Source organism: Athene cunicularia (assembly GCF_003259725.1).
Source record: "Athene cunicularia isolate RWA chromosome 3 unlocalized genomic scaffold, athCun1 chr3_part1, whole genome shotgun sequence".
Lineage (NCBI taxonomy): Eukaryota > Metazoa > Chordata > Aves > Strigiformes > Strigidae > Athene > Athene cunicularia.
Genome location: NW_020799097.1, coordinates 101,216,119 through 101,242,300, shown reverse-complemented (window position 1 = coordinate 101,242,300; position 26,182 = coordinate 101,216,119). Strand labels below are relative to the sequence as shown.

The window sequence follows — 26,182 nt, the reverse complement described above, 5'->3', positions numbered from 1 at the left end:
CGTTGGCGGAGCCGGCGGCGGGCGCTGCGCTCTCCGCGGCAGCCGCTGGGTGTCAGTGAGCCTCTGGTTTCCGTGCCCGGCACCCGGCCGGGAAATGCAAAGCACGGCGGCAGAGCTGCCCGCGGGATCGCTTTCAAAGCTTCCAGCGTCATTTAGAAAGTTTGGGTTTTTTTTCATTCTTTCTTTTTTCTTCCCTCTCTTGGAAAATATTTAGATTAGATTTACACTTAAGACGGCAATTTTGCGGTGACGGCAAGGATTTGAGCTTAAAAGAAAACCAAACAGACCGGAATCCATGCGAACAGGCTCAGAAATGGTGATTGTAGTATTTAAAATGTTGGTTTGAAATGTAATTTAACTCCGGTCTGGTCAGATCCACAGGCTGATACTCTAATCCCAAGTGAAGCTTCTCGTTGATTTAAGAAGCTTCTGTTGGACTGTTTTCTGGACATAGAAGAAAAAAGAGAAAGTGGATAGCTTTTTCTTTCAAGAGTTGAAAGCAGCCCTCGTTTGAGGTTTTAAGAAGATTTGGAGAATGGGGATTGATCTGCTAACATCAGAGAAGAAATCTGGTGGCAAATATCAAAACCTCATAGAATATTTTACCACTCAGAGATATTAGTGACTCTCACCTCTCTGGGCTCACAAACCCACTCATTGCTTATTCACATTTTTTCAGCTGCAAAAAAAAGTAACCCCTCAGTTTGACCATGAGAATCATGGGATCAGGAATAAAATTCCACCTGCCTCTTTAAAAATCTTACTTAGAAAAACCTTAGACAAGTAAGGGAGCTGCTTCATCATAACCCCTTGAAATGTGCTGAGCCTCAGCTACCTGTAATATTACCTGATTCAAAGACTTGGGTATCAAACACCTGACCCGACCTTGTTGTCACCTGGTAAATGTCAGCACGGAGCAGAGTTTCCTTAGAGCAGTAGCCGAGAGTTTTCACCACAAGCCCAGGTAAGGAAAGAGAAGCAGGGGAATGTATGTAATCACTGTCAGTGAGGGAAAGGGCTTGAGTGTTGCTTCTCTCACTGAAAACTCTTTGAGGGAAAAAAAACCTCAAAAGCATTTTGAGGGAAAACCACTTCCAGTTGTCAGATTATATGAAGGTGAAGTCCTGTATCTAGCTCTGCAGATGTGCTCAAGTTGTGGTTTTGCTGGGAAGGGATGAGTGGGACAGAAAAAATCACAAAATTTTTTCTTTTTGCCATCTTTGCTTCACATAATTATTATCTGAGCTCTAGTAGTCGATTAATAGTAGTATTTTATGCATATGTCATCTCGAAGGATCCCAAGCAATTTACCCTAAACTTTACATCTATAGGAAGTGATTTAACCACTGTGGACGTACACTTACCTTGGAGTGAAAGGCAGCAACTGTTTGAGATCATACAGCCACAGTACCTGATAATGTAGCATTGGACATTTCAGTGTCATGTGGAAATCATAGGGGGGAGTTTAGAGAAGCAGTAAGTCATTTCATAACTGAGGAGGAACGTGGCAGGTAACACCTTTGCCCCAAGAAGTGAAAGAGCCTACAAAAGCCGTCAGTTACAGCACCCTGCAACCACTTATGTCATTTTCTCCTGAATTGCAAAAATCTCTTCTGTAGCGTTTATATTTTCCTTAGAGGCTTTTTGTCCAAGTTCTGTCTGGAGTCAATTCTTCTGTAACTTGTGAGAGCTGTCAAGATCAGAGCCCCAGGTGGTACAGCTGCAGGCCATGTTTAATAGTTAATGCTGAACAATGTTATGATATTTGTATCCTATTATTCACATGCTATTTGAAATTTGTGTGTTTTTTTTTTTTTTTTTTTTAATACACTGTTAAAGATGGGATGAAGCCTCAAGAAAGAGCTTCTGACACCCTACATTTTGCATCTCCAGTGAATATTTGGGCATAAACTTGAATTATTGGATGCCTCAAGCAAATGTTCTTCAGTTATTCAACTCTACTTCATAGGATTATAATTTGAAAGTCTGCTGTAACTTTTATCTTGCTCAGAAATATATATCTTGGATGCAATGCAGAGTGCACACTATGGATGCAAGACTGACTTTTCATTTAGGTTTGCATGCATGATTCCTCTTGATTCAGCTGAAGCTGATTGTGCATCTGAGACCGCTGCAGCTGAGAACCTCAGCTGTGGTGCCAGTGACCACAAAATGCTTCTTTCTTTATCAGCCCTCAGTTCTGTCTTCCAAGGTGTAAAGGGATCAGTTTAAACTTCTCCTTTTAGAGCAGCTCGTTCTTGCTGGGCTGATAACATCATGAAGGGTGTTTGAAAAGCTTCCTTTTCTGTTCTTCCTATTGTGTCAATAAAGAAGATTAGAAATAGGTAGTTGACCAATGGTCATGCTCTGTAAGTCTTGCTAAGGTAAGCAAGAAATGAACAATCCCCTCACTGAAGCAAAGGACTGCTGGAAAAACAAAACTGTTTTAGTAGAGTAGTGGGTGGTGTCTGATGCCTATACTGGGAAAGTGTTAGTACTGAGGCAATACAGAGGGACAAACTTTGACAGTGATAAAAGTCTGCAGAGACCATGAACACAGACAGAGGCAACGTGTTTAGAAGGATGTGTGCCACAGGACACACTGAAACCTGCTTTGGGCTAAGAATGAACAATTTCTGCTGATGGTATTGCAGCATCTGAGAAAAAGGGTGACGGGAAGGTACTCTTCCTTTCACATACATCAGTTAAATTGGCCACTTTGCAATTTATAGGCTCTATTGCAATATCCATTTCCCCCCTCTCCTTTCTAGAAGCCAGGGCCTGCTTTCCAAGAAGTGGTTCAGCGCTAGAAAATGTGGATAGTCCAGGTGCTATGCTAATCAGATAGATGTTATTTTGGGGTGGGTGAGTGGGTAGGTACAAGCTGCCATTCAAAGGAACATGTGTATATGGATGGCAGGAACTGGCTGGCCATGAGTAGTTGCACCTGCACGTCTGGGAGATCAATATGATTGTAAATGCTTCTCTAGTCCCATGTAACAAGAGTCTCTGCCTCTCTCCTTTAATCACCACAGGAGTGCACATCCACAGTAAGAGATATCCCATACTTAGAGAAACAGAACCAATAACTTGGAGGAAAAATAAGGTGCTGTTACCTTTATTTTAAAAATAATGAGCTGAAGACTGGAAAAATAGCCAGCCTTGGAGAGCCAAGACCAAATTGCAAGTCTTTTAGTCATGAGATTCCCTCCTTTTCTGAACTGTATTTATGTTTTGTTACAGACTCTGATATCTGATTTTTCATGGACCCTAGCCTTAATTCTTATTGTTTTTTCCACAGTATTTCTTTTTTTTCCCCCACTTTTCCTTTCTTTTTCTCCTCACAGCTATTTCTTTGAAGTAGCCCCAGGGAGGTCCATGTCTGTAGCAGACTTGGAAATCGATTTTAAACATGACTTCCCATTCATACCTCACATCAGTTTATTTATTTATTCATTTTTGTAGATCTAATTTTTTCCAGTTAAGAACTGTGTAAATAGCCCTAATGAGCCTTGAGGGCTCTCATTTGCTTAGAGAGATTAAAACAAGCTGGTTAGTCTCCAAGCACATGGGGCAGAAGGTACAAAACATACCTCACCTAGAGCTGGTCAAATAATTAATCTCAAATCCTTTAGCTGATGTAACAAGACCTTTTGTGCTTTTTTGCTGTTGTTTGGCTTTTATGATTGTATTTAAGTATTATTTTTTGTAAGCAGAGTTGGGTCTACTTGTTCAAAAGCTGGTCATTTTTGAGTATTCACAATTTATAAGCTCTTTTATGTAATTGATCACCTAAGTCATACCATGTTGCCTTTTTTCACTGAATGGCATTTTGCTTACCTGCATATAATCCACGAATATTCTTAGATATGATAAATACGTTTTGTTTCAGTGTGAATAATAACAAAGTGCCTCTGTTATTAGGATTTCCACAAAAATTCACCTACGCTGGCATTCATAGTGTTTTTTTACTGCTTGCACAAAAAAGCTTACAAGTCTTGTCCATCTGAATGTTTACTGCTGAGGAAAGAGAGGGGCTGTATCTGTCAGGAAAGCAAATTCATGAATGTGGCGGCACACAGCACATGTTTTGGAAGCTCTTTTGTTTTGCATGAAACTCTTCTTTTTTCTCTCGCTGGCCTGTTTGCTGTGCAGTGGACATTGCATGCTAATTGTTTCTAATGAGATCCTGATCTGCTAGTCCATACAGTTGCCCCATGGATCAAATGCTTTCCGAGGAGGTAGGATTATTCAGTATAAGAGCAAATAGGGAAAACATCCTTGAGCCACGTTTTCCAAACAAGATCTCTGTCTCTCTTGTGCAGAGAATGACTCTCTGTTCCACTTCCCCTGGTATTATCTTACCTACAGAGCTCCTTGGGAACTGCATGGCTGAGCAAGGATGCTTTGCTGCTCAAACAAAGCCTGGCATTGTCCAGGGGGGCAGGCGCACAAATCTGGACCTCGCCCCTGGAAGAGAGCAGGGTGACCCTGAACCCGAGCTCCCCCAAAGGCAGAATGCAGCAACCGCTTCTTTGACCTGGGGTTTGTTCAACAGCACCTTTTGAAAGATGTTAACCTCCAGCCACCGCTAGCACTATTACATGTGAAACAGAGGCCGAACAAAAAAGTCAGAGCAGAGCTCCTGTTGGCTGCGTGGAAAAATTTGGAATGAAATTGGTTTGTACATTTTAACTTTTGGAAGGCCTCAGCCCATGGGTGCTGGAGCAATTCTTTCTGTGTAGCCCTGGCTGGCTATGCTCAGTATAACCCTGAAATCTTAACAAATGCTGACCTTGCCCGTAAAAGCAATACATTGTTTTTAAACATTAGTTTCCTATTCCTGACAGATAAGATGAAAAGTTAACAATGTGTTAAGGCTGTAAAATGTTGGCCAGAGTTTAGATTTCACCTCTGTTTAACTTTTTGTCAACAGATTGGCATTTTCCTCCCCATTCAAAACAGTTGGGTTTTGCTTTCAGCACTGAGTAATAGCTCTTAGATGCTCTCTCACGCAGAGATTTGAGTTCAATATTAAAGCATTGATAACACTCTTATTATCAGAAAGACATGGCCTATGGGCTCAGAGGGAATCTAAAACAGCTCTTTCAGTGCAATAAAAGAATAGTTCTACATTATGTGACATGAAGTTCCCAGATATATTACTTAACCAGATCACGGCATGCTAGTAGATTCAGACCCACGCAGGCCTGCTAAGTCTTTCTGAAATTACTTCCTTTCAAGAAAACAGTGCCCCAGTGCAAGATATCTTCGCTAACACACTGGGTATAAATTACTGCTCCTGCAAGTTAAACAGCATAGCCAATACTCCCTGGGAGAGGCTGTGTTGGTTCAGCAGGGTGACAGAATCATGCCACTGGGACTTAAAGAGTTAACGATGTTAGCTGGGGGCTATGTTTCAGTCACTGTACTTTGTGCTGTGCTGGAGTTAAATGCTGTTGAAACTAAGTTAAGGGCAGTGCTGAATATCAGTATATCCACTGAGCCAAGGAGATCCATTTATTTTTAATTGAATTAAATTGCTCACAAAATGAAAGTAGCATACTTTCATTAATATTTAATTACTTACAGTGTTAAACAATGATCACAAAGAAAACTTTGCTGGTGTCTTTTCCATCTCTGCATTTTTCTATTACTTTGTTGCATGAGATGGTCCTATTGGCCTTCCTGTGATTTGAATGTTAAAGGCTACTAAGTCTGAGTGCTACTGATGTTTTTGGCATGTTGGGGAACAAACTCAAGCTTTGGTGCTGAAACTGCTGTGGAGCTACAACCAAGGAAAGGAGAGTGCAGCCAGACCAGAGAGAATGGCTCACTCTTCACCAAAAATGGGGCTCACCTTAGCCCTAGCCTGAAAGTCAGCCACAGAAACAGTGTCTCAGCTGGAGCAGGCAAGTGCTGCCACTACTCCTTATTATTTTAGTGAGCTCTCTGGTTGATGGGGGTAAAAGAAAAGCATGTGGGATTTTCCTTTCAATTAAAAAAACAAAATTTAAGCACAATTTGGAAATCTGTAAAATTAAAACCAGTCTCTGCTCACACATTGCCAAGGAACTGAGTTGCTGAGGGAGTCAGTTATGCCTAAAATTGGCTTTGCAACTCTAATCTATTACCACGAATGTGGCCCGTAATTTTCCTCAGTGAGGTACACTAGATGCTTATATATTCTTCCATCTACTTGTGTTAAGCTCAGCCGAGTACTTACACAAAAAGCTGAGGTATTGTGATCACAGCAGAAATCACCATGGATAGTGTAGACCTGGCCAAATTAGGAAACTCCTCCATATGTTTTCTCTCTTAAACAGCAAGCAAACAGAAAAAAATACTATAGGCATTCAGGATTCACAACGTTTATTTCTGTGTATAATGTTCTTTTTAACATAATCCAGTTCAGACAGAAATGAACCTAGTCCCACAGCCCAAGAGACTAGAGCTCCAGAGATGACTGGTCAAATTGCTTGTAGTAGAGCTAGTCTGGCTTATCTCAGTTTGGCTTTTGGCGGTATTGAATGGATTAAACTAAAACCATAACTTCTGAAATTAAGTGTGTATTTTATATACTACTTTCAGTCAAGACCAGCCCCTCTATATTTCACTGCATATCCTCATATCATTCACAGAAAAGGTAATGGTATTAAACCAGAATGATTAACTACAGAAAGCAACTTTTAAGTGAAGATGATATGGTATTTTCTCCTTATATGCTGTCTGTAGCTTGAATGTTGCTAAAGAAATTGCTTGGCTCCTCATTGCCATGCTGACTATGTCGTCTTGATTCAGAAAGCACTTATTACAGCAGGAAATGCCAGACCTGTCATTTCAATACTACCATCAGACTGTGAATGTGAGCAGTGCATGTCTTTTGTTAAGCCTTAGGTCCATCTTCGTTTACACCCCCTTTCCAGGTAGCTCTGGGTGCTCAGGTCTTTTTAAGTTGTTAAGCTTTCCCTGTCTCAGAGGAAAGGAATGGTAATTCCTTGGGGCTCCCACTGGAAAATGAAGAAATCATCAAGAGAAGGAAAAATGTCAATAAGACACTTCAAGCAGCACACTTCCAGGCAATCATGCTACTTTTAGTGTGTTAAAGTCAGTTGGCCTTTGGACAAATGCCTCGTCATAACACCACCCGAGGTGTGCGATAATCGCCAAGAAATGCTCTACCTGTCATGTCTTATTGCTTAAATATTTATGCTTATGACATTTGATTCCTACACTCTATATGTCATCAGAATGTTTCACTCACAGTAGATATGTCATCACCCACCAGGAACAGCTGACACTAAGGATTAGAACACTTTCAAATTAAAAATCCCTAAACAAAGAAATGACATGCTAGTAATTGTCTAGGGTAGTATAAATCAAATATATGATGATATGAACTAATAGATTTATTACATTAAGCTGACCCAGCCATTTAATTTGATGATTCCTGTGCCTTCCTTAACTCTGTGAGGAAAGCAGAAAAAGAATAGGACTTGTATTAATGGTACTTCTCATTTTGATGAAGGTCATGGTGTATTTCCTCTCGGTACCACCCTGTGGAGTCAATAAGGAAGAGTAGGTGTTCTGTGGCAGAAATTGCAAAGAACCGAGTGTGCAAAATAAAGTCCTCCTGCCAAGTATTCCTGTCTAGAAGGATCATTTTAAAATGTTCCCAATGCTTCCAGTAAAACGTTGGGTGATCTTCAGTAGATCAGTTGCTAATAGACAACAGATTTCCAGCTACTTCATGCAGGGCAAACCCGAATTTCTTGGGTAGAGGAGTTGGTGCTCCTGCCCCTAGCCCACCTTTCCCTGCTGTGGGCCAGGCAGAGGAGATACCCAAACCCCCAGCCTCCAATTGTGACCCGGGAGCAATCCGGCCTCCAGATGATGTCTAGAAGCCCTTGGCTGGGCAGAGACGCAGCAGAGGTGCTCAGCTCTCAGCACATCTAGCAGCTGCTCTTGGTCTCTGCTGAGGCAACCATGGTGGGACAGGCACAGCCATTCCACAGCTTAGGTATGGATCCATGGGCTGCCAGCTGGATCACCCTAGTGCCAGATGCTTTTAATTGGATTTAATACCGTAATGCCAATATTTCCTAATAAGCCACTGTATATGAATGCTGTTGCCCTTCACTGAATGGAGTCAAAGCTGGTCAGTTATGTGTTTGAAGACAGGGCTACTGCTGGCATGAGGAGACTCTCTTTAGACCAAGTGCCCATGAAAAGTAAGGTCTCACCTCTCTCATTAGTGTCACTGTAACCGCAACAACTAATTCCCTGGTTGTACCCAGACATATTTGTTTAGAGTTTTTTTCTCTCTAGCACCCATCAGTTTGAATCTAAATAATGACATGGACATAAGTGGGACAAAGTGTAAGCATGCTATGTGTGAAAACACACAAATTGAAACACACACATGAATGAGTTGGAGTGAAGATGCGTAATTTCCATCCTAACTATATTCCTCTTCCATTTCTAGTCCAGGTAAAATAAAAATTATTAATCAAAACATTAATTGCTAGTAAAAGACAAAAACAAATAGGCCTAATATTTTGGCTCTTGAAGAATGATATCAGTTAATGGCTGTAGACCCATTTCTAGCATTCTTCAAGCAAAATTCCCCTCTCCGAGCTGTGTGGTGGAACTTGGACTGAGACAATGTGATCTGACTATGTACATATAATGCCCTTTGATATTAACAGGGGAATCCAGAACATTGGATTTGCTCTATGGCCCTAAGTGAAGGATTCTTCCTTTTGTGTCAGAGTAGCATGTATCAGCACTTTCACTCATGGATTCTGTACATCTCCCTCAAACCAGCCCAAATAAAGCACGCACCATGTGATCTGTCCTGGCACTGGCTCAGCAGGGTGGCATTGAACAGCTATATATATCTGGCACAATGTGGCTTACACACTGCGTGTGGATTTGAACGTACTAGATGGCTCACCCAGAGTGGCCCTGCACACCCACAAAGGACGGTCAGTTGTCCACAGCTACTAGCGAGCGACAGCAGGACCAATTGCCTTCCATATCTGCCGCTGTGCACATGTCACTCCCGCTTATAAAGTTATCAAATGTTATGCCCTTCTCTTTAATAAAGGGGTTATCTGAGGGGAGGGAGGGGACGTTGTTTTGGCTGGAATTTCACAAGGCACAGGTGGTACAACCAGCTGCAAGATCTTTAGTTCTTGTTGGCTGTACACCAGCTCTTGGTCTTTTCATAGTTCTTTCACTGGTAGTGAAGGAGGAGGAGTGGCAGGAAGGGACAGTGGGCCCTTGATGATGTTGTTCAGCATCAGCAGCTGTCTCAGGTTGGCATTAGGCTCTGGAACAGTTCCTCAGGAGGTGTTTATGCTGAACCGTTCCCTGGTGACACTGGACGCAATAGCAGAAATGGTAATGCAGCGAAATGTTTATTGAAAAGAATCCATGCAAAAGTCTGCCCCATCTCTGAATTTTCCCATGCAAACCCATCTTTTACTTTATAAACTGACTAGGGTTGTACAACAAACAAATAAAAGATACCTCTCCATAGAAAAGGATAGATTCTTCCACCATTGCTTCCCCTGACTGCTACAGCATAAGCTGTCAAAATGGATGAAGCACCCAAGCATATGCTTCTAATTAACCAATTATTTCTGAGTCTGCTGTGAGTGGAAATTGCTGGAGATAAGGAGCCAGATCTTGGGTTTACACAAGATGGCATGTTCCTGAGAGAAAAGAGGCAAAACACAAATAGGGTCAGGGTGTGGAATTAGAAAGAAAGAAAACTTCCACAAGCAGGGAAAACAGTCTGGGGAGAAAAAGAGTCTGGGGGAGAATGAGGAGGAAGCAGGCAGGGCAGTTGCTTCTGCAGAAAGCTAGGGCTTTCCTGAATGGTACAAGAATTTTGGGGGGAGATAAGATTAAAAAGTTGAATGTAAACAACGTTGGGACTATTTTTTTCAGACTGTTATATTCTACCCTACTTCATCTCTCAAATGCCTGAGGAGATCACAGAAGCTTGACTTTGATGGCAGAATATCTTGAGAAGTTGTTTGTATTGGAAACCCTGCTAGATTTCTCGCTCTGTTAGTGTGTATATGTCTATGCTCTCAAAGGGCTCCTTGGAAAAGTCTCTTTGAACTTCCATAACACTTTTTGATGATAGAAGTATGAATGGTAAGGGACTCTGGAGGTCATCTAGTTCAGCCTCCTGCTCAGTGCACAGCTATTACTAACTGGCCAGATAATGTCAGCTCTGGTTTTTTTCTTAGTGAGTCTTGAAAGCCTCCATGAACAGAGATATCAGCTTCTGGGTAACCCGTTCCTGCATGGCTCCTTCAGTGAGTAAGTTTTCCCCAATGTCTATTCTGAATCTCCTGAGGCACAGCTTATTGTTATTGCTCTTGTTTTGCTGTCTGCCACTACCAAGAAGAGCAGCTTGGTTGTCTTTGTGACTTCCCTTCAAATATTGACTAGAGACCTCCTTTCCCAGCCTCCTCTTCATCTTCTTAAATAAGCACAGTTGCTTCAATCTTTCCTTGACATTCATGTGCTTTAGCCCTTGGTAGCCTTCTGCTGGGACCTCTCCAGTTTCTCAATATCCTCTTTGACTTCCAAGGTTTCAAAACCTGAGGTGGTATTCCAGATGTAACTGAATAGAGGGGGGTGAAAACTTCCCTTGGTCTGCTGGTTGTGCTCTTAACATAGCAGGGCATGGGCTTTGCTTTAGTCTCTCTTGGAAAGAGGTAGTTCTTAACTGGACAGTGACTGATGATATGTGGCCTTCTTGCCATGGACACACTGGAGAAGACCACCAGGTGTAAGACTCAGAACTAACAAAGAACAGATTTGGGAAAGGCAATTTAGATGAACTCGTTCTGCTTTTCTGAAGTGAAGGAGGTGCCTGGGTAAGTTGTCCCATGGGCAAGCAAAATGCAAGTGCCTGCTAACAAAGTGAAACATGCCAAGTCACCTCGAGACTTCAGAAGATATTGCCCCAGTTTTGCCTCAGTCAGCTTTCTTTTTTCTCCTCTTGTATGCATAGTGTATTGTAGAAAGCAGTATAAGAGCCTTTATTCATATCCAGCAAAATCAAGCTTCTCTTTTTCCACTAAAACAGTTTTAGATTTGTACCCTGCAAACTGATAGAAAAAGCCTTCCTTCTCCACACAAGAAAAGCTCATCTCTGGAAACATTTAATATACAGAATGTGTGAATAAAAAGAGGGGATGTAACATTTGTGAGATCCAGAAGCTTGTGACAGCCACTCGGAGAATGAAGCACATGTATTATGACAAAATCACAAACTGCTGGCTTGGCAGATTCCCTGGGAACAGGCGGGGAAGGTGATAGCTGCTTGAAAGTCAGAGAAAGGATCAATATTGAACAAATCAAAACAAATATGTGATAGGTTCTGAGAATGATATAAAAATTAAATACCAAGGAATTTGAGGCATGAGAATATCCAATTACTGGGCTAGTGCTACAGTCACTGTCATACTGAAGAAAGGGAGAGGGCAGAATTAAATTATTGGAGGGGTAATAGCTGGTAGTACTCTTAATGTTTATACAGACAGCCTGTCTCAATATACTTAGTGCAGGAAGATACTTACTACTGCTTGTGTTTTATGGATGGAGAAGTTGAGGCGCAAAGCACAGGTCTCTTTTTCCTCCTGATCCTCCACTGGAGTTCACTGCCTGTCCCCCTTTCCCTCTGCTATCCATGCCTCTCCCAGCATTTCATTCATTTGTGATTTAACCCTGAATTTGACTTTGTGGTGTTGCAGTGTCCAGCAAAGGAAATGGCCACTGAGTCGTAGAGGGACAAGCTTCTTTGTGGAGAGAATATTCAAACCTAAAACAATGCAAGAGAAGTAAGGCCTCTGATACTAGTGGAAGGATAGGATTTTCCTGCTCAGCAGCACTTTCCATTTAGAAAACACCTTTTTACTGTGCATTTTTATCCCAAATCTGCCTGCTTGCATTAATTTTGAACATTCTCAGGTGATTTCCTGTTTTTTTTTTTAAATTTTGTTTCTCTTTCCCTTTAAGTGAAAGCACTGAGATAGAAGGAGTCATTATCACAAGCTTAATGGTATATGGGCTTTGTGCTGGCTATCCATATGGAGGGAATTTCACCCTAGAAACTTTTTCACTGAAGACAGGCTAAACTTCCAGGGAAGAAATTCCTGGAGCAAGCAGCTTCTTCTTTCCTTGTTCTGAAGTCAGTTCAGGACACCTGAAGGCAATATCTGTGGCAGTATTTGTTAGCATTCCTTATCTGTCTCATAACTGTGTTTAGTGAGCTAGCTGCCATGTAGCCATAGATAAAGAGAACACTGCTGTTCCAGGGAGTCTCAAATTGCAACCCCATACCTACATCTCCTGTCACCTTTCAATGCTGTGACTTATTTACATGAGAAATGTGTGACCATAAGACTGAGATTTTAGAAAATATTATCTGTAATAAAGAAATGAATCCCATATCTTTCCGAACTTCCTTCACCGACATTTTTCTTCCTCTTCATTTTTTGTCTCAGAAACAAGACATGCTGAATGGTGTATGCTGATTTATGTTCCTTTAATACAAGAAATATCAGCCAACCTAGCAGAATGTATGGATTTTCTTTTATCCTTAACCGAGCACATAATATGTTAGCAAAATGAACATATACCATCCCCAACCTACTGAATTTCTCTCATATTTTTCAAATAACTTTACCTCGCTCTTTCTGTAGTTCACTGAAATAACATCTTGCCTTAGCTTATTTGTAAGGCTATCCATGCTATCATATTACTGCAAATTCTACAGATAAAGATGAGAAGAAAGTGAAGGAATTGAAGGAATGGATGCAAGAGTAATGTTTATGAAGTGCACCGAGATAGCTTTCGATGTAAGATGCTGTAAAAGCACAAAGCTCTATTATTATTGTTGTTATTATTACTTTATTATAGGTGGTTACCACACAGATCTATGACTGGATGAATTAAACTCAAATAAAAGCAAGGACGCATTTCAGCTATTCCTTACTTAATCCTATAAACAGTCAATTGATATCTTAATATATATTGCTGCTGCTCCTGGCCAGGAAGTCATGGGAGGAGATAAGGTATTATTGGTTTTATCTGCTGTATGTCTTACATAGAGGGCAAATCCAGTTTCTCATTTGTGTGGAAAAATCTTGACATTTAACTGGGGTCCTCTGATCTTGAAGCTTGAATTTTGTGTTGGAATGCATCAGTATATGGAAATTTGGGACTTGGTTATAGAAAAAAGTGGCATTCTAGCTTAACTCTAAGTAGACAGTGAATTGCCCTTTGTTTTCAAGTGGAATCTACTGAAGTATTTTTCCAGGTGGGGAAAACAGTCTGACTAATATGGACCTTGTTTCTGGGCTAAACTGGTGTATGGGGTAGCTCTGATTGCTGCAGACCTTGGAGGCAGGTACATGAGCAAGGCTTATAAAATTAACCTGCTGCTACTATAAGCAGACTGAAACCTCACTTGATAGAAATTGACATAACACTACTAATGTCAGTCTCTTCTGCTGACCTTGGTCTTTCAGTGCAGAGCACCAAAAATATCCCAAGCCATACCCCAACACCTCCAACAGTAGTGAGATAAACCCCACAACTGACAGCACTGCAAATCACATCAGCTGAGGGTCTGATTTAAAAGTATTACAAAACCTGTGGATATCTGCTAAATGGTATGAACATACTCTCTAATTTGTCTTTCTCCAGGCAGCTGGAGTGTGGTACCACCACCTTTTACCCTCTCTAGAGCTGGTAACAGATGTTCACAAGGGACTCCCCATTTCTCTACTTGCAGAAAACCCTCTAGGTTTGTAAACCTCTAGAAGTGTTTCTCGATGCAATCCTTTGGGCTTAGGCCTATTTCTCCACTTACTCCTATGATATACTGCTGCACTACACTGGTGTAAATATGCTTTTAGTCTGAATTTACATGCCTGTGCCTTGCAGGAATGGAGTGCTACATCCTCAGAGAAAAGCAGCTGAGAGCATCTCAGTACAGCCTTCTGCAGTTAACAAAACCAAGGGGTTGTTAAAAAGTAAAAGACTTAATCAGTAAAGGGAGAGCAATGCTTCAGGACTGGGGTTTTTTTATGTTTGAAAAGAAATTTTAGTTAATTAAAAGTGAAGAGAAAACCAAATAAACCAGAAAGTCCTGCGAATTCAGCAAGCGTTTCTCACCTGCATGGCCCCAACTCTATACACGGAGGAGAGCAGGTCTTCCTGCTCAGCTGGCTGAGCTCTCTGCCCCACGTCTCCGAGAGCCAGTCTGTGGTGCCTACTGAATCTCTCTCTCCTCTTCTTCTTCCTCTTTGCCCAGGGCCTGAGTTCTGCTGGATCCAGCAAGGACTGGCAGGAGGAGGCGCCCCTCCTTCTGTTGTCAAGCAGAAGATGTTTGGGACTTCAATCCTGTGTTCTCCTGTGCCTGCTGTGGGTTGGTGCAGGTTTTGGGGGTGTTGAAGGGGGAAGTTTGGGCTCTTCTTCATGGTTCAGCCAGTGGAGTTTATGAGGTCCTGCAGGAACCTGAAAGGTTGATCCCAAAGGCTGGGGGGAGGAGTCCAGAGTTTGCTGCTGTGCTTTGCAGGAGTTGCTCCAGCTGAGTCAACAAATATTATGTTTTCTTGCAGAATTCGACTGCTGAATGGACCTTTATTAGCATGTTAAGGCATTTATGATGCAGAACCAAAGCTTGGGATAGAGGCCAGTAGGTGTACCCCTGAATATCATATGCCTGACTGTGAGCAAGTTGTACCAGATCAGAACACTGCCCTCTTCTCTCCTTGAGCCCTCTATGTGATGCTTGTATTTTGGGGTGTATACAAATATCCATACCCTAACTTCCTTTCACCACCCTTTCAAAACAAACCCATTTGAATCAGACCATTGCAACAACAAAATCCCAACCAGGAGCAACAGACAAAAAAAGCACCACCACCCCCCACCTCCAAACCATTATCTTTTGCCATCAACTGAAAACCAGCAGCTTCACTTGATTTCATTTTTGGTAATAACAACAACAGAAATTTGCATCTGGGCCGACAATGTGTATAGTGAGTGTTAGCCCAGTGTGATTTCAAATTGGCAAGTTATAGCAAGCCTCTGGAAAACCAGGATTTACAAGGGAAATGTTGACAAACACTTAACTACAGTGGCACTATATAACACATAAAATAGTGAGATGAAACATGTCTCTCCTAATTATTGATAATATTTGGGGGTTGACTTGTGCTAAAACACTCATCTTCATCTTGCATTTCAGATAATTTTTTGCTCACTCAAAGCAAATTTTGTTCTAAGCCACCTATCTTTAAAAAATGCTGGTAGTCACTGTCAAAAAAGCAGCATACTGCATGTGATTTTTGGGACAGCTATGTATAATAAGAAGAATTTCAAGGCTGTGTGGACTTGCATGACACCATATTATTGCATGAGCAAAAAACCAATACTGAATGGTAATAACCATTTGTCAGAAGCGGCACGGAGGATTATATTATAACCCTTTGTGTGTGTGTGTGTTTGTGTGTATCCTATATGAAGCAATCAGACACCTTCCAATTTCCAAACACCTGATAATGTTAAAGTTTATTTTATCACAGCCAAGGTTATATTTTCTTTCAACTTCATCGTGACCCTTGGAGAAAGAGGAATAATGGATCGGGAACCTATTATAGCTATTCTGTGTTAAACAGCCAAGTAAAGGGCAAATATAGTTCTGTAGTGGAATCAATCACTGAACCCATCAGTGAGAATGACCCTCCTGGCCCCCACCTTCTTCCCTGTGCCTAAGAATTTGCCATATTCAATCTTTAGGCTCTGAACCCAAATGCCCTTTGAAAGTGAATTTATGATCACTTCATCACACTGTCTATTAGCTCACTTTCTAACAAATAGGATTGAGAAATATATGGCAGGATGTGCAACGGCACATTTCCAACTAATGGTTAAAATGTCAGGGCGATAATGTACAAGTGCATCTGCCCTCAAACACAAAATCAAACGCAGCTTTACAAGGGCTGTCGCCATTCCACTTTAGTTAAAGACTTGCAAGCTTCCTTCTTCCCCTTTGCAGGGCTGCAGTTTGGAAGCTGCTGCATCTCATCAGGGCTCGGTTTGCCAGTGCTGTACTGTACTTCATTAGGCAGCTCTATTTAATGGTTTCAACAAAAGCCATCATTTTAGCCCAACTGCCTTGACTAAATTAAAATTTCCAATCTCTGTTTTAGTGTTCTGCAACTGATGTATACATAAGCAAAACTGGTCAACATCTGCCAGGGGGTTGGCCAAAAGTTCTGTAAAGATGTACTTCACATTTCTGAAGCATGTGCAAAGTAACAACGTACTTATCCTCCTGAGGGCTCTCATGATTTTACTTCACCATTTGTTCAGACACACTTTAGCAGCATATAAGCCATACAGTTGATTCTCCCCTTGGTTGCAGTTTTATCTGTAGTGTCATTTTGAGTAATTGGGGTATGGTAGCTGATCAACTTTCAGGTTTCTCATTGGCAGAAAGGGACTGTATTGGCACCAAGAAAGAATATGATGGGTCCTCTCGGTGCCTGAGCAAGTGTCCCTCTTTTGCACTTGGCTACCCAAGGCCATTAGAAAATAAGCTTAATAAAGCAACTCAGTGTATACATCTTAACTATTCCCAGCCAAGGGGATGCAGCTATAGAAGAAATATTTTAAACCAATATGAAAGATGGTAAATGTACATATTTAGTCAGTGATCTGTGAAAGTTTTTGAATTAGTTTTTAAAGCTTTGTTAAGACCAGAACGCACAGATGTTGAAAACAAGTTCAGATGTAGCGACAGATGGTATTTGATTATGAAGCAGACTGTTCATATAATACAAAGATGCTGCTTCTGCCATACACAAGTAACTGCAGAGAGTGCAGTAGAAATTTTGGAAGGCAGAGCAGTTCAAGAGGTTCTTTGTGCAGCAATAACTTTCACGTTTTTCCAGCAGTGCTAGAATTGGGATAATTTTCTTTCTTTTGCAGTCAACACCCTCACTGCCCCCCCTCACCCCCGCCCCCCTGCCATTTTCTCCCCTGTTGTATAGCTATCTTGCACTTTTTTGAGCATCTTTTCAGGTCATTTGAAATCAGATTAAGGATGAACGCACTTCATTTATATTTACAGAAGAACAAGGTTCCTTCAGGTTAATAATAACAATAATTATTATTATATATTACTGATAAAATCTACATAAAATAAAAGGAAGAGTACCACGTTTTGGACAAATCCTGAATTTTGCAAGTGACACAACACTATATCCAGACTCACAGGGCAGTTGTACAGGTCTTTCTCTGGGGACGACGTATGTGCCTATTTTGCTGGGGTTACTGCCACGTTTACCTCATCAAAACCAGAGTCACCCCCTTTCTACTTCCCTCCTCCAAGGAGACATGAGAATGGTGCTGGAATGTGGAAGTACCAGGAGGGAGTTGGATGAAGGGCAGGGGTGCCTGCCACTGGGAACTGCCTTCATGCCACTGCTGGGAAAGTTTCCAGCTGCAGTGGGGAGTCCAGACCTCTGCTGCCACTGCTGTCCTCAGGCACCCCCCAGACCCTATTTGGTACATTGGCTGCGGACCCCAGTAGCTTTGTCCAGAGTGAGGAGCAGCTTATGTGGCCTTGGGTAGTGCCCACCTGCCCAGCCCTTTGCGTAGGGTCATTCCTGGCAGAGCCAGGTTTGCCCCCTTGACCCACCATGGCACCCCCTGAACTGCTCTTTTCCCAGCACAGCCCCTGCTGCCCTGCACCAGCCGTGGCCCTGGTGAGTGTCTGCTGAATACTCTGGAAATTTCTGGAAGGGCAGAAACACCATTTAAGCAGCAGGCCCTTCCCAACGGTGTGCACCAGCACCGAGGAGGGAGTGACCTGGCTCACGGGCAGGGGAAAATCCTTGCCATGGGTGGACTTTTCCAATTTCTCTGTGGTTCCCCCCACATTCTGCAAAAGCAAATGGCCGGGTAAACAGTATTTTAAAATATCAAATCTGGTCAGTTGCAAGGATGCAAAAGGATGCCAGAAAGCAAGGTTTCTGCTAGGAAATAAAACAGGAATGGGAGCAACATGTGTATTGTGCAATATAAACTGGGGGCTTTGCGAGGGCTGCACAGGAAGCCCTTGCTGGGGCTGTTAACGAGTAACGGTGAGTGTTAATGAGTAACACAGAGGGCTGGCAGCAGTCCGGCACCTGGGCTGAGGAGGGCTGGAGGAGCGGGCGCGATTCCTGCCTCTGCAGCAGGCAGGCTGGGGGGCTTAGGGAGGAGGTGCCACTGTCTCGCGCCTCCGTTTCACTACCTATAAAATGGGGCCACGCAGCTGGTGGCGTGAAGAGTTTGAGCTCAGCCTTTTGAAAGCGCCCAAGGTTTTTTCCTCTGGCACTCAGTGCGTGGTGGAGCTCCTCACCTGATGTCTAGGTTTTACCAAAAGTTGGAAAGTTGTAACGTGTACATTCGTGTCAGAAAGCGGTGAATTTATTTTTACATTCTGCTGCTTCTAAACAAGCACATTTTGTTAGGAAAGATTTGAATACACCCCTTGACTGGAGTGTCCTTCTACTTCCAGGCTATTTGCAATGTGAGGTGAGCTCAGGGTGCACATTTTTCAAATAAGCCTTTAAAACAGTTTAAACCTTGTGGGCTGTTTGAGATCTACCCCTAACTGTTCCACAGCTTTCTTAAATATGCCAACTATTGCTGTGCATGGGGGCGTGCAAGTCTCCAGTCTGAATGGCCAATCTCCGGCCCAAGTCAGGCAGCCATACTGACCCTGGGATGGATGTGTTATCAGACCCTTGGGTTGATTAATGAGAAATTGTAAAAATAATATAAAAAAAAAAAATCTGAAGTGCCTCCACTTCAGAGAAATCTGGGCTGACTGGAGTATCATCTCTTCCTTTAAAAGCTCTGACCAAATTATTGAGCTGATAAGCGATTCCCCTTGGTTTTACATGTGCTGGCATGAATTATCCTTGAGTGCTGCATATTAGGGTTGTTTTGTACTAAAAGGTGTTAAACACTTGTAATAAATATTTTTCCTTATTTCCCCTAGGACACAGTTCCATCTCTGGTTGGTGAAGCATAAAAAAGAGCTGTCATGCCCAGTTTTAATAGGCAATAGGATTTCAAGCCCCCAGAGTTGTTTCACAGTCTGGCAGTGGCCATAATGAAACTGGCCACTGTTGCCACAAGACTTTTTCCTCTCATGCGTTCTCCCCTGTTACCTCCCACAGCTGCTTGACTGGCAGGTCTCTTGCAAACTGCAAACATATTTACATTGGAGCCGGTAGTATTTCTTTAGCTATCAGTGCCATTTTTTCTTTCCTTTGCCTAGCTAGACTCAACCTTAAGTCTAATTTTAAAGAATAAAATTAAACTGTGCATGCAATTAACTGCCTTTGAGCACAAACAGCAGTTCATTTTCATGTGTTTTGTTGTGAAGCAAAGAGCTTGTTTGTTTGTTTGTTTTTTCACACTGATTCCCAAATAAATGGGAAAGTACCACCATTCACTCGCCTAGGATTTATTCATGAAAATGCAATCACAGCCTCCCAGACTCTGGGCAGATCGAGGTGGGGGGGGGTGTCTTTTCTCTGCATGAGAGTCCGTGTTTCACTCTGCTCTGCAGCTCTGTAAAGAGCCAGGCTAACCAAATCCAACAAGAATTCGAGTGTCTAAAAAAAAATTATTATGTAAATAAAAGATACCTCTTTCACCTCTTTGAGGTACAGGTATGTTAGTGATACGAATAAGCTGTACAGGAAAATGAGCATTGTAGCAAACGATGGATTTTCTGCACTTAGCAATTGATCAGGCTTTAATAGGCAGCTTCTACAAATGTCGCTGCCCACTGAAAATCTGGGAAAACAGGCCTTGCAATGCACCCGGAGGGTCAGAGACTTGGACCATACAGGGAAACAACCTTCCCACCCCCCATCCCTTTTTATCTAGCAATTCTGCCACCACCACAGGCGCCCTCCATCCCCATTCAGCAAAAAGCTTTAGCAAAAATTTAATTTATTTTCTGTATTGTGTTCTTAAAATAAATGCCATGCCATATTTTTAAACTGAATCAGATGAGTCTGTTTGGGGAAACACTGTAACCCATTGCAAAGAGCAACGGACTTGTTTGCCATTATTTCCTAAATGCAGTCAGTTGTATGCTGCAACTCACCCGTCAGTTCCCTTTCCCTCCTAACAAAGAGGGAAGACTGGATCAGAAGGGATCATCTCCATAGAAATTGTGTTGGCACAACCTAGACTGGGCATAAATAAGGGTACAGACCAAGAAAACGAGAGCGATTAACTCTTTCAGGCTCTCAAATCACAAAATGCAGTCTTCTACATTTTGGCTTCTCAGAAATGTGATGTGTGAAAGACCCCAGTTCCTCGTGATTGTCTCAGCGACATAAAATTGCTCTATTTGCCTTGGTCAGGGATGATGCATGTCTTCCTTATGATTTTTAAGCCAGAACATAGTATCTTCCTTATTGTAAAAATTCCAGGTATTAGGGGAACTGAGGATTTCCAAGCACAGATGGCCAGATCTGTAGAATTTGGATGATTTCAGGGTGCTCGAAGCCTGGGAAAGTTGATTTGGCCCTCTGCAATGACAGAGACTACTTGCCAAGTTCCAGTCTAGCTCTGAACTCCTGCAGTATTCTGAGATGCCAATAGCTAGGATTTCTTATTTAGAGATCCGTGTGCTTTCCATGTAAAATGGCAAATAGTGTCTTGTATTTCATAGAACTAGTATATTTGAGAGAAAAACTGATCAGGGGACAGAGAGAACTAGCAATTACCTTTGCAGTTTATATCCTTTGGTCCAGTAACCAGGCACCTTAGGCTGATCTCCCTCTCCTTCATCTAGTTGTCTTGATAAGTCAACACAATAATGAGCCCTCCCATGTAATCTGTAGCTGCCTCTGTAACCCTTCACTAGGATGTGCTTAACCAGCTGCTTGGTTTTAGTCTCCTCACCCTCTCTTTGTCTTCCCTCTGACAAGGAAAGCATTTTCATGGTTTCCCAGCAGCTTCCTCCTGGGATGCCAGTGCTTGCTCTGAACTAAGATTGGCAGAGGACCTCCTCAAGGCTGGAGGCTTCCTGCAGTGGCTGAGCCAGGGACCTTGACACACTCCTCATTTCAGACACTACAGTCTGCCATGTGCACTATGCCATGGTCTCAGCAGCCTCCTGAATACATGGACAATTAGTAAGTGCTGTGGTGCAGCCAGTTCCTTGAGAAATGACCTGAATGTCAGATATTTTGACCTGAAAATGCTTCTAGTATGTTGGTTTGGTAATTTGAATAGAGGTGAAATAGGAGAGGCAATTTGTTTCCAGTAAAAACAGAGAACTTACACCTAAATGATTATTGAAGAACATAGATATAACTTAATGACCTTCCCACAGACCTCCTTTACACCTGGTGTTGATGTGGCCCAGCAAATGCAACTCCAGTTGTATAAAAAGACATGGAGTTTTAATTGCTGTTGCAGATATGAAATATTTATTTAGTTGTTACAGTGTAGCTAAAGCTGGATTCAGGCTCCAGCTCAGCTCTACCGTGTCTTGAGGCTGAATCAGAGAAGATTCTGAAAATAAATGACCTCAGATGAAAACATATTTTTAACATGCTCCTTCTTCAAAATCAGAAAATTCTTGCACGATTTTGTGATCCAAATAAGCTACCATCTTACTGCCATCTGCACCAATTCTAAGCCAAAAAGAGACCATTCATATCTGAAATGCAGACAATAATGTAAATCAAAGTTTCACTCAACCTCAAAATTTTAAGATACACATGCAACAGCAGAAACAGGCAAGGATGAGAGAAAAACAATGAACAAATGAGTCCTGCATTTTGAGGAAATGTGTAAGAACAGATTAGTTGCATTAGTTATATATAATGCTAATGATTATAGAGCTTGAAAAGGAAGTGATCCAAGAAATAGTGATAGATTATTACCACTAACAAGGGCAAACTGATAACAGGAACAAATGTGAAATATATCAAAACAAGCATTATTCTACGTTCACCTGACTTGTGGAACTCCCTGTTGCAGGACACCAGCGTGGCACGTATATCCAGGAAATGATTAAACATCATAAATAAAAGTATTTTCTAGCTCAGGTTGGCTACATTTAATTTAAAGGGCTGTCTATGCCTCAGACATAACATGTGTCTTGCAGGGAGTTATTCCTTGTCTGATAGACTGTTGCAAAATAACATTCATTATCTTAACCGGTGCTGGAGGTAGGACACCGGATTAGATAAATCATTATGTCCATTTTGCAAGAGGGCTGGCAGTTTCATTAATAAATAATTTGAACTAAGGGGAAAAGAAAACCTTCAGAGGACTACAGTGTTAGGCAAAGCCTGGCTGCAGCAGAAAGATTCAGTGGTTCACCTCTTGATATGGGGCAACATAAACTTTTGGAAATAAATATAAACAATGGCAATGAGCTTGTAATTTATATTTTATTTTGCACAAGCTTGCATATATACTGCACATACATTCAGTTTAGAGAAGATGGAAGGCACACAAGGCAATTGAACTACTGTATCCTTTAAGTGGTACAAAGCAAAAAGGTAAAAGTCTGGAGAGTATACAAAAGCTTTAAACACACAAAATAAAATCCACCCCCCCCCAAAAAAAAACATTTTTCCTGTGTTGATCTTAAATTTAGTAGCTGCCAAGCTAGAATTGTAACTTTTTTCAATCAATTGTCTACTGCACCTTTTTTTCCAAACGGACAGGGGAGTCTTATTTTTTTATCTTGTCATCAATTAATATTACAGTACATCCTTGGTAATACAAAATTGTACACCTTCATCAAATAAATTAGGATAAATTAAACCAATAAATTATGCAAAGTCTTCAGAACAATAGACAACAACAAAAAAATCCACAGTTGAAATTGCCTCTAGCTAAAAAATAAAATAAAAAAAATCAAAAATTGACTTTATCAGTTCAGTTATTGTACTATCTTCAAATTAAAGGGTCTTTATTACAAAAAAAGAGCTTAATAATGCTATTTACAACATATTGCTAAATAATATAAAGGCAGTGTTTTGTCACTTTTGTAACTATATACACATGAGTAATGGCTGGGACAATATCAGTTTAAACCTTAACCTTTGACTCTTCTGGGCAGCATTAAAACCAACCTAAAGAGGCTTTTTTTCTTCCTTCTTTTTTAGTTTCTGACTCTTACACGTTATATGGTAATGAGATGGTTATTGTGTTTGTCTAATATCTCACTCGAGTGGTACAATTAATGCAGAAAGGATGGATTTTAGAGAAAAATGTTTCTTCTAGATTTGTTTCTACATATCCCAGTATATTTGTGCATTTGGAAGGTGGCTGCTTCGGGAGAGAGGTGACTGTGGCTCAGATGAAAAGACTAAATAAAGTCATAGTGCCACCACCTTTCATACACTAAAAAGGATATTCCTAAGAAGATACAAAGGTTAAATACCAGTTTTCATCCCAGCTCTAAATATGAGCATTTTTAGCTTCAGTTTATAGATGGTTTACAACCAACAGTTCTACAGAAAACAAAATTGCATTTCCTTCAACAGAACATTTAAGTGCAATACAGTAACTGCTTACTCATATAAACCAGTTACATTCCTTAAGGGGAGCTTTTTGAAAACAATGCGTATTGGAATTTTCAAACACATAGTTGGTACCAGAAGGAAACATTTGCACTATTAACACCAATGATTGCTATATAATACACATGGCAAATATAGTTTTTGCTTTCACTTCTCATGTACAGTGCTCATTTTGGGGGTTTTGTAAACCACTTTCCATTTTTTATATATATATATATATATATCTTTCTGTATATATATATATGTATAATCTTTCAATGCTGCTGGTGAAAATCCTATCTTTAAAGCCACAAAATCTTCACCTTTATTTCTTAATTAATATTAACCTGTGGAAAAAAACATTTTTCTATTAACTGACTTCATATACATAGAAAAAAATTCTGCAATTTTACAGAAACTGTTATTACCCATTCCCTTGACATCTGATGAAAGAGACTTAACTTTTAAAAGTAGAGCTGGATTTTCAAGAATGCTTTCAACTATCTATACAGTTACTGTAGTGTTTCTTATAAATCCAACAGATGTTTTCAGAATGTAGTTATTAAAATCTTATGTCTTTATGCAAGAACAGCCATAAGGTTGAATATTTACATTGCTTTATAAAAGTTCCCCTCGATTTTCAATGTTCACCCACATACCTGGTACAGTAACAAAGATTCTGCAAACTTAAAACACTTTAATTAAATAATACTCAGAGGCACAAAGCAAACCTCAGGAATACATGGGTGAACACTTTCTTAAATAATTACTACATTCTAACATCTTCCACGTGTTTACCATTAAATGTGAAACGTTCCCATTAAACAACCAGAGATACAGTAAGAATTAAATGTTTTGTAGTTTCAAATAGAACATTCTTTTCACAAAACATAACAAATGTCTAAAATAGGTTCTTAATCTAGATAGGAAAAAGGTAAGCTTTTCACTTCATACGCGTATTCTCTGTGTGTGTGTGTTTCTGTGTATATATACATACATACATACATACATACACACATTTTGTCCCTGTGTGACTACATATGTATATATGTATATGCACGTATGTCACGTATGAAATATTGCTTCTATACTACTTTTCATCAGGCTAAGAAAACACAAGATTTGCACCACAGTTACAAAAAATTGGCTTCTACAAGAATTTTCAAAACTTGAATGCTGCTCAAACAATTGAGAAAAAATAATTTGCGTTATCAAACTGTTCTAAAAATTCTCTTCTTCAAAAACGTATTCTCCTGCTTTGTTTTTTTTTTTTTTTTAATTTTTAAAAAGACACAAAATATGCATAGCTATTAACATTATGTCAAACAGCCGGAAAGAAAAAAAAAAATCAGTGTTTATTGCAGCTGTAGTAATTGAAAAATAAAGTTTAAAAGATGAAAATTGTAAGCCACAGAAGGCACAAGAACAATTGTACTTGTGGGGGAAAAACTGGTATTTTGAAGGATTTTTTTTATCCTTCCGCTGGTGCATTTAAGGTCTAGGCACAGACTATAACCTCAAGTTTATATGCAGAAATAAATCTGGATTTGCATTAAATGAATGGCAACATGGGGTTTCTACATGGATTCTGAAATTCTTTCCCTATGTAAACTTTTCATTACAATAAAAGTAGCCTCCTGCCTTTTAGCCATTTTTAGTGAAATAACATTGAGATCATTTGAAAGAAACTGCTTTCTACTTAACAATTTAGTAGGAGCTATGCCATGTATTTATAAACCTAGGTGTATTGGGAGGCACAAAGGCAATATGGCTATAAAATGCAGAAAAATCACAGAACTGAAACGATCAAATTATCATTTATTCCGTCTTCAGACCAAGGAGGTTTTTATTTTGCTTTTAAGATGAAATTTCTACTCTTAATTCCTATGCCTCATTTACTATTGAGATTATGCTACTTATAAATAAATAAATAAATGCAACAACATCAAGTGTTGAGTACACAATTTCACTTATTTAGATTACGTGAATCACATTGCAGCCAAATAATAATAATATTAATAATAATAATAATAATAATAAACATAATAAAAGCAACGGTAAAATTACAGATTGAGATGGTAGCTAGTAGTATGTCCACATAGTATGACTAAAGTATGGCTTTGCTTTCTTATGTCCAAGGTGACAATGCAGTGTTATATTTTGTATCTGATGGTATGCCAATGATGAATTTACTGTATTAAAACTTGAGCTTTTTTATGCCACTTCTTCCCATAAATAAAAAAAGTGCATGAACACAATTTTCATCCTTTCTTACTCAGAATGCATTGGAGTTACATCTTTATGAAGTGTAATGTTTAACAAATCATGCACAAAAAAAAAAAAAAGTTACAAGGAAAATGAAAGAAAACAGAAGAAACAAAAGGAAAATAAATTAAATGAAAAAAGAAAAAGAAAAAGGAAAAGAAAAAGAAAAAGAAAAAAAAGAAAAAGAAAAAGAAAATGAAAAAGAAAAAGAAAAAGAAAAAGAAAAAGAAAAAGAAAAAGAAAAAGAAAAAGAAAAAGAAAAAGAAAAAGAAAAA

At 40.3% G+C, this 26,182-nt stretch overlaps 1 protein-coding gene across 1 annotated transcript in view; it reads right to left on the bottom strand.

Annotated features, from left to right (window-relative positions):
• Nucleotides 1-22,504: 22,504 nt before the first annotated feature.
• PROX1 (prospero homeobox 1) overlaps nucleotides 22,505-26,182 on the bottom strand; it is a 47,710-nt gene continuing 44,032 nt past the window's right edge. Inside the window, exon 6 of the mRNA XM_026845840.1 lies at nucleotides 22,505-23,989. The gene's annotated coding sequence lies outside the window, so the exon portion shown is untranslated. The remainder of the gene's footprint in view (nucleotides 23,990-26,182) is intronic.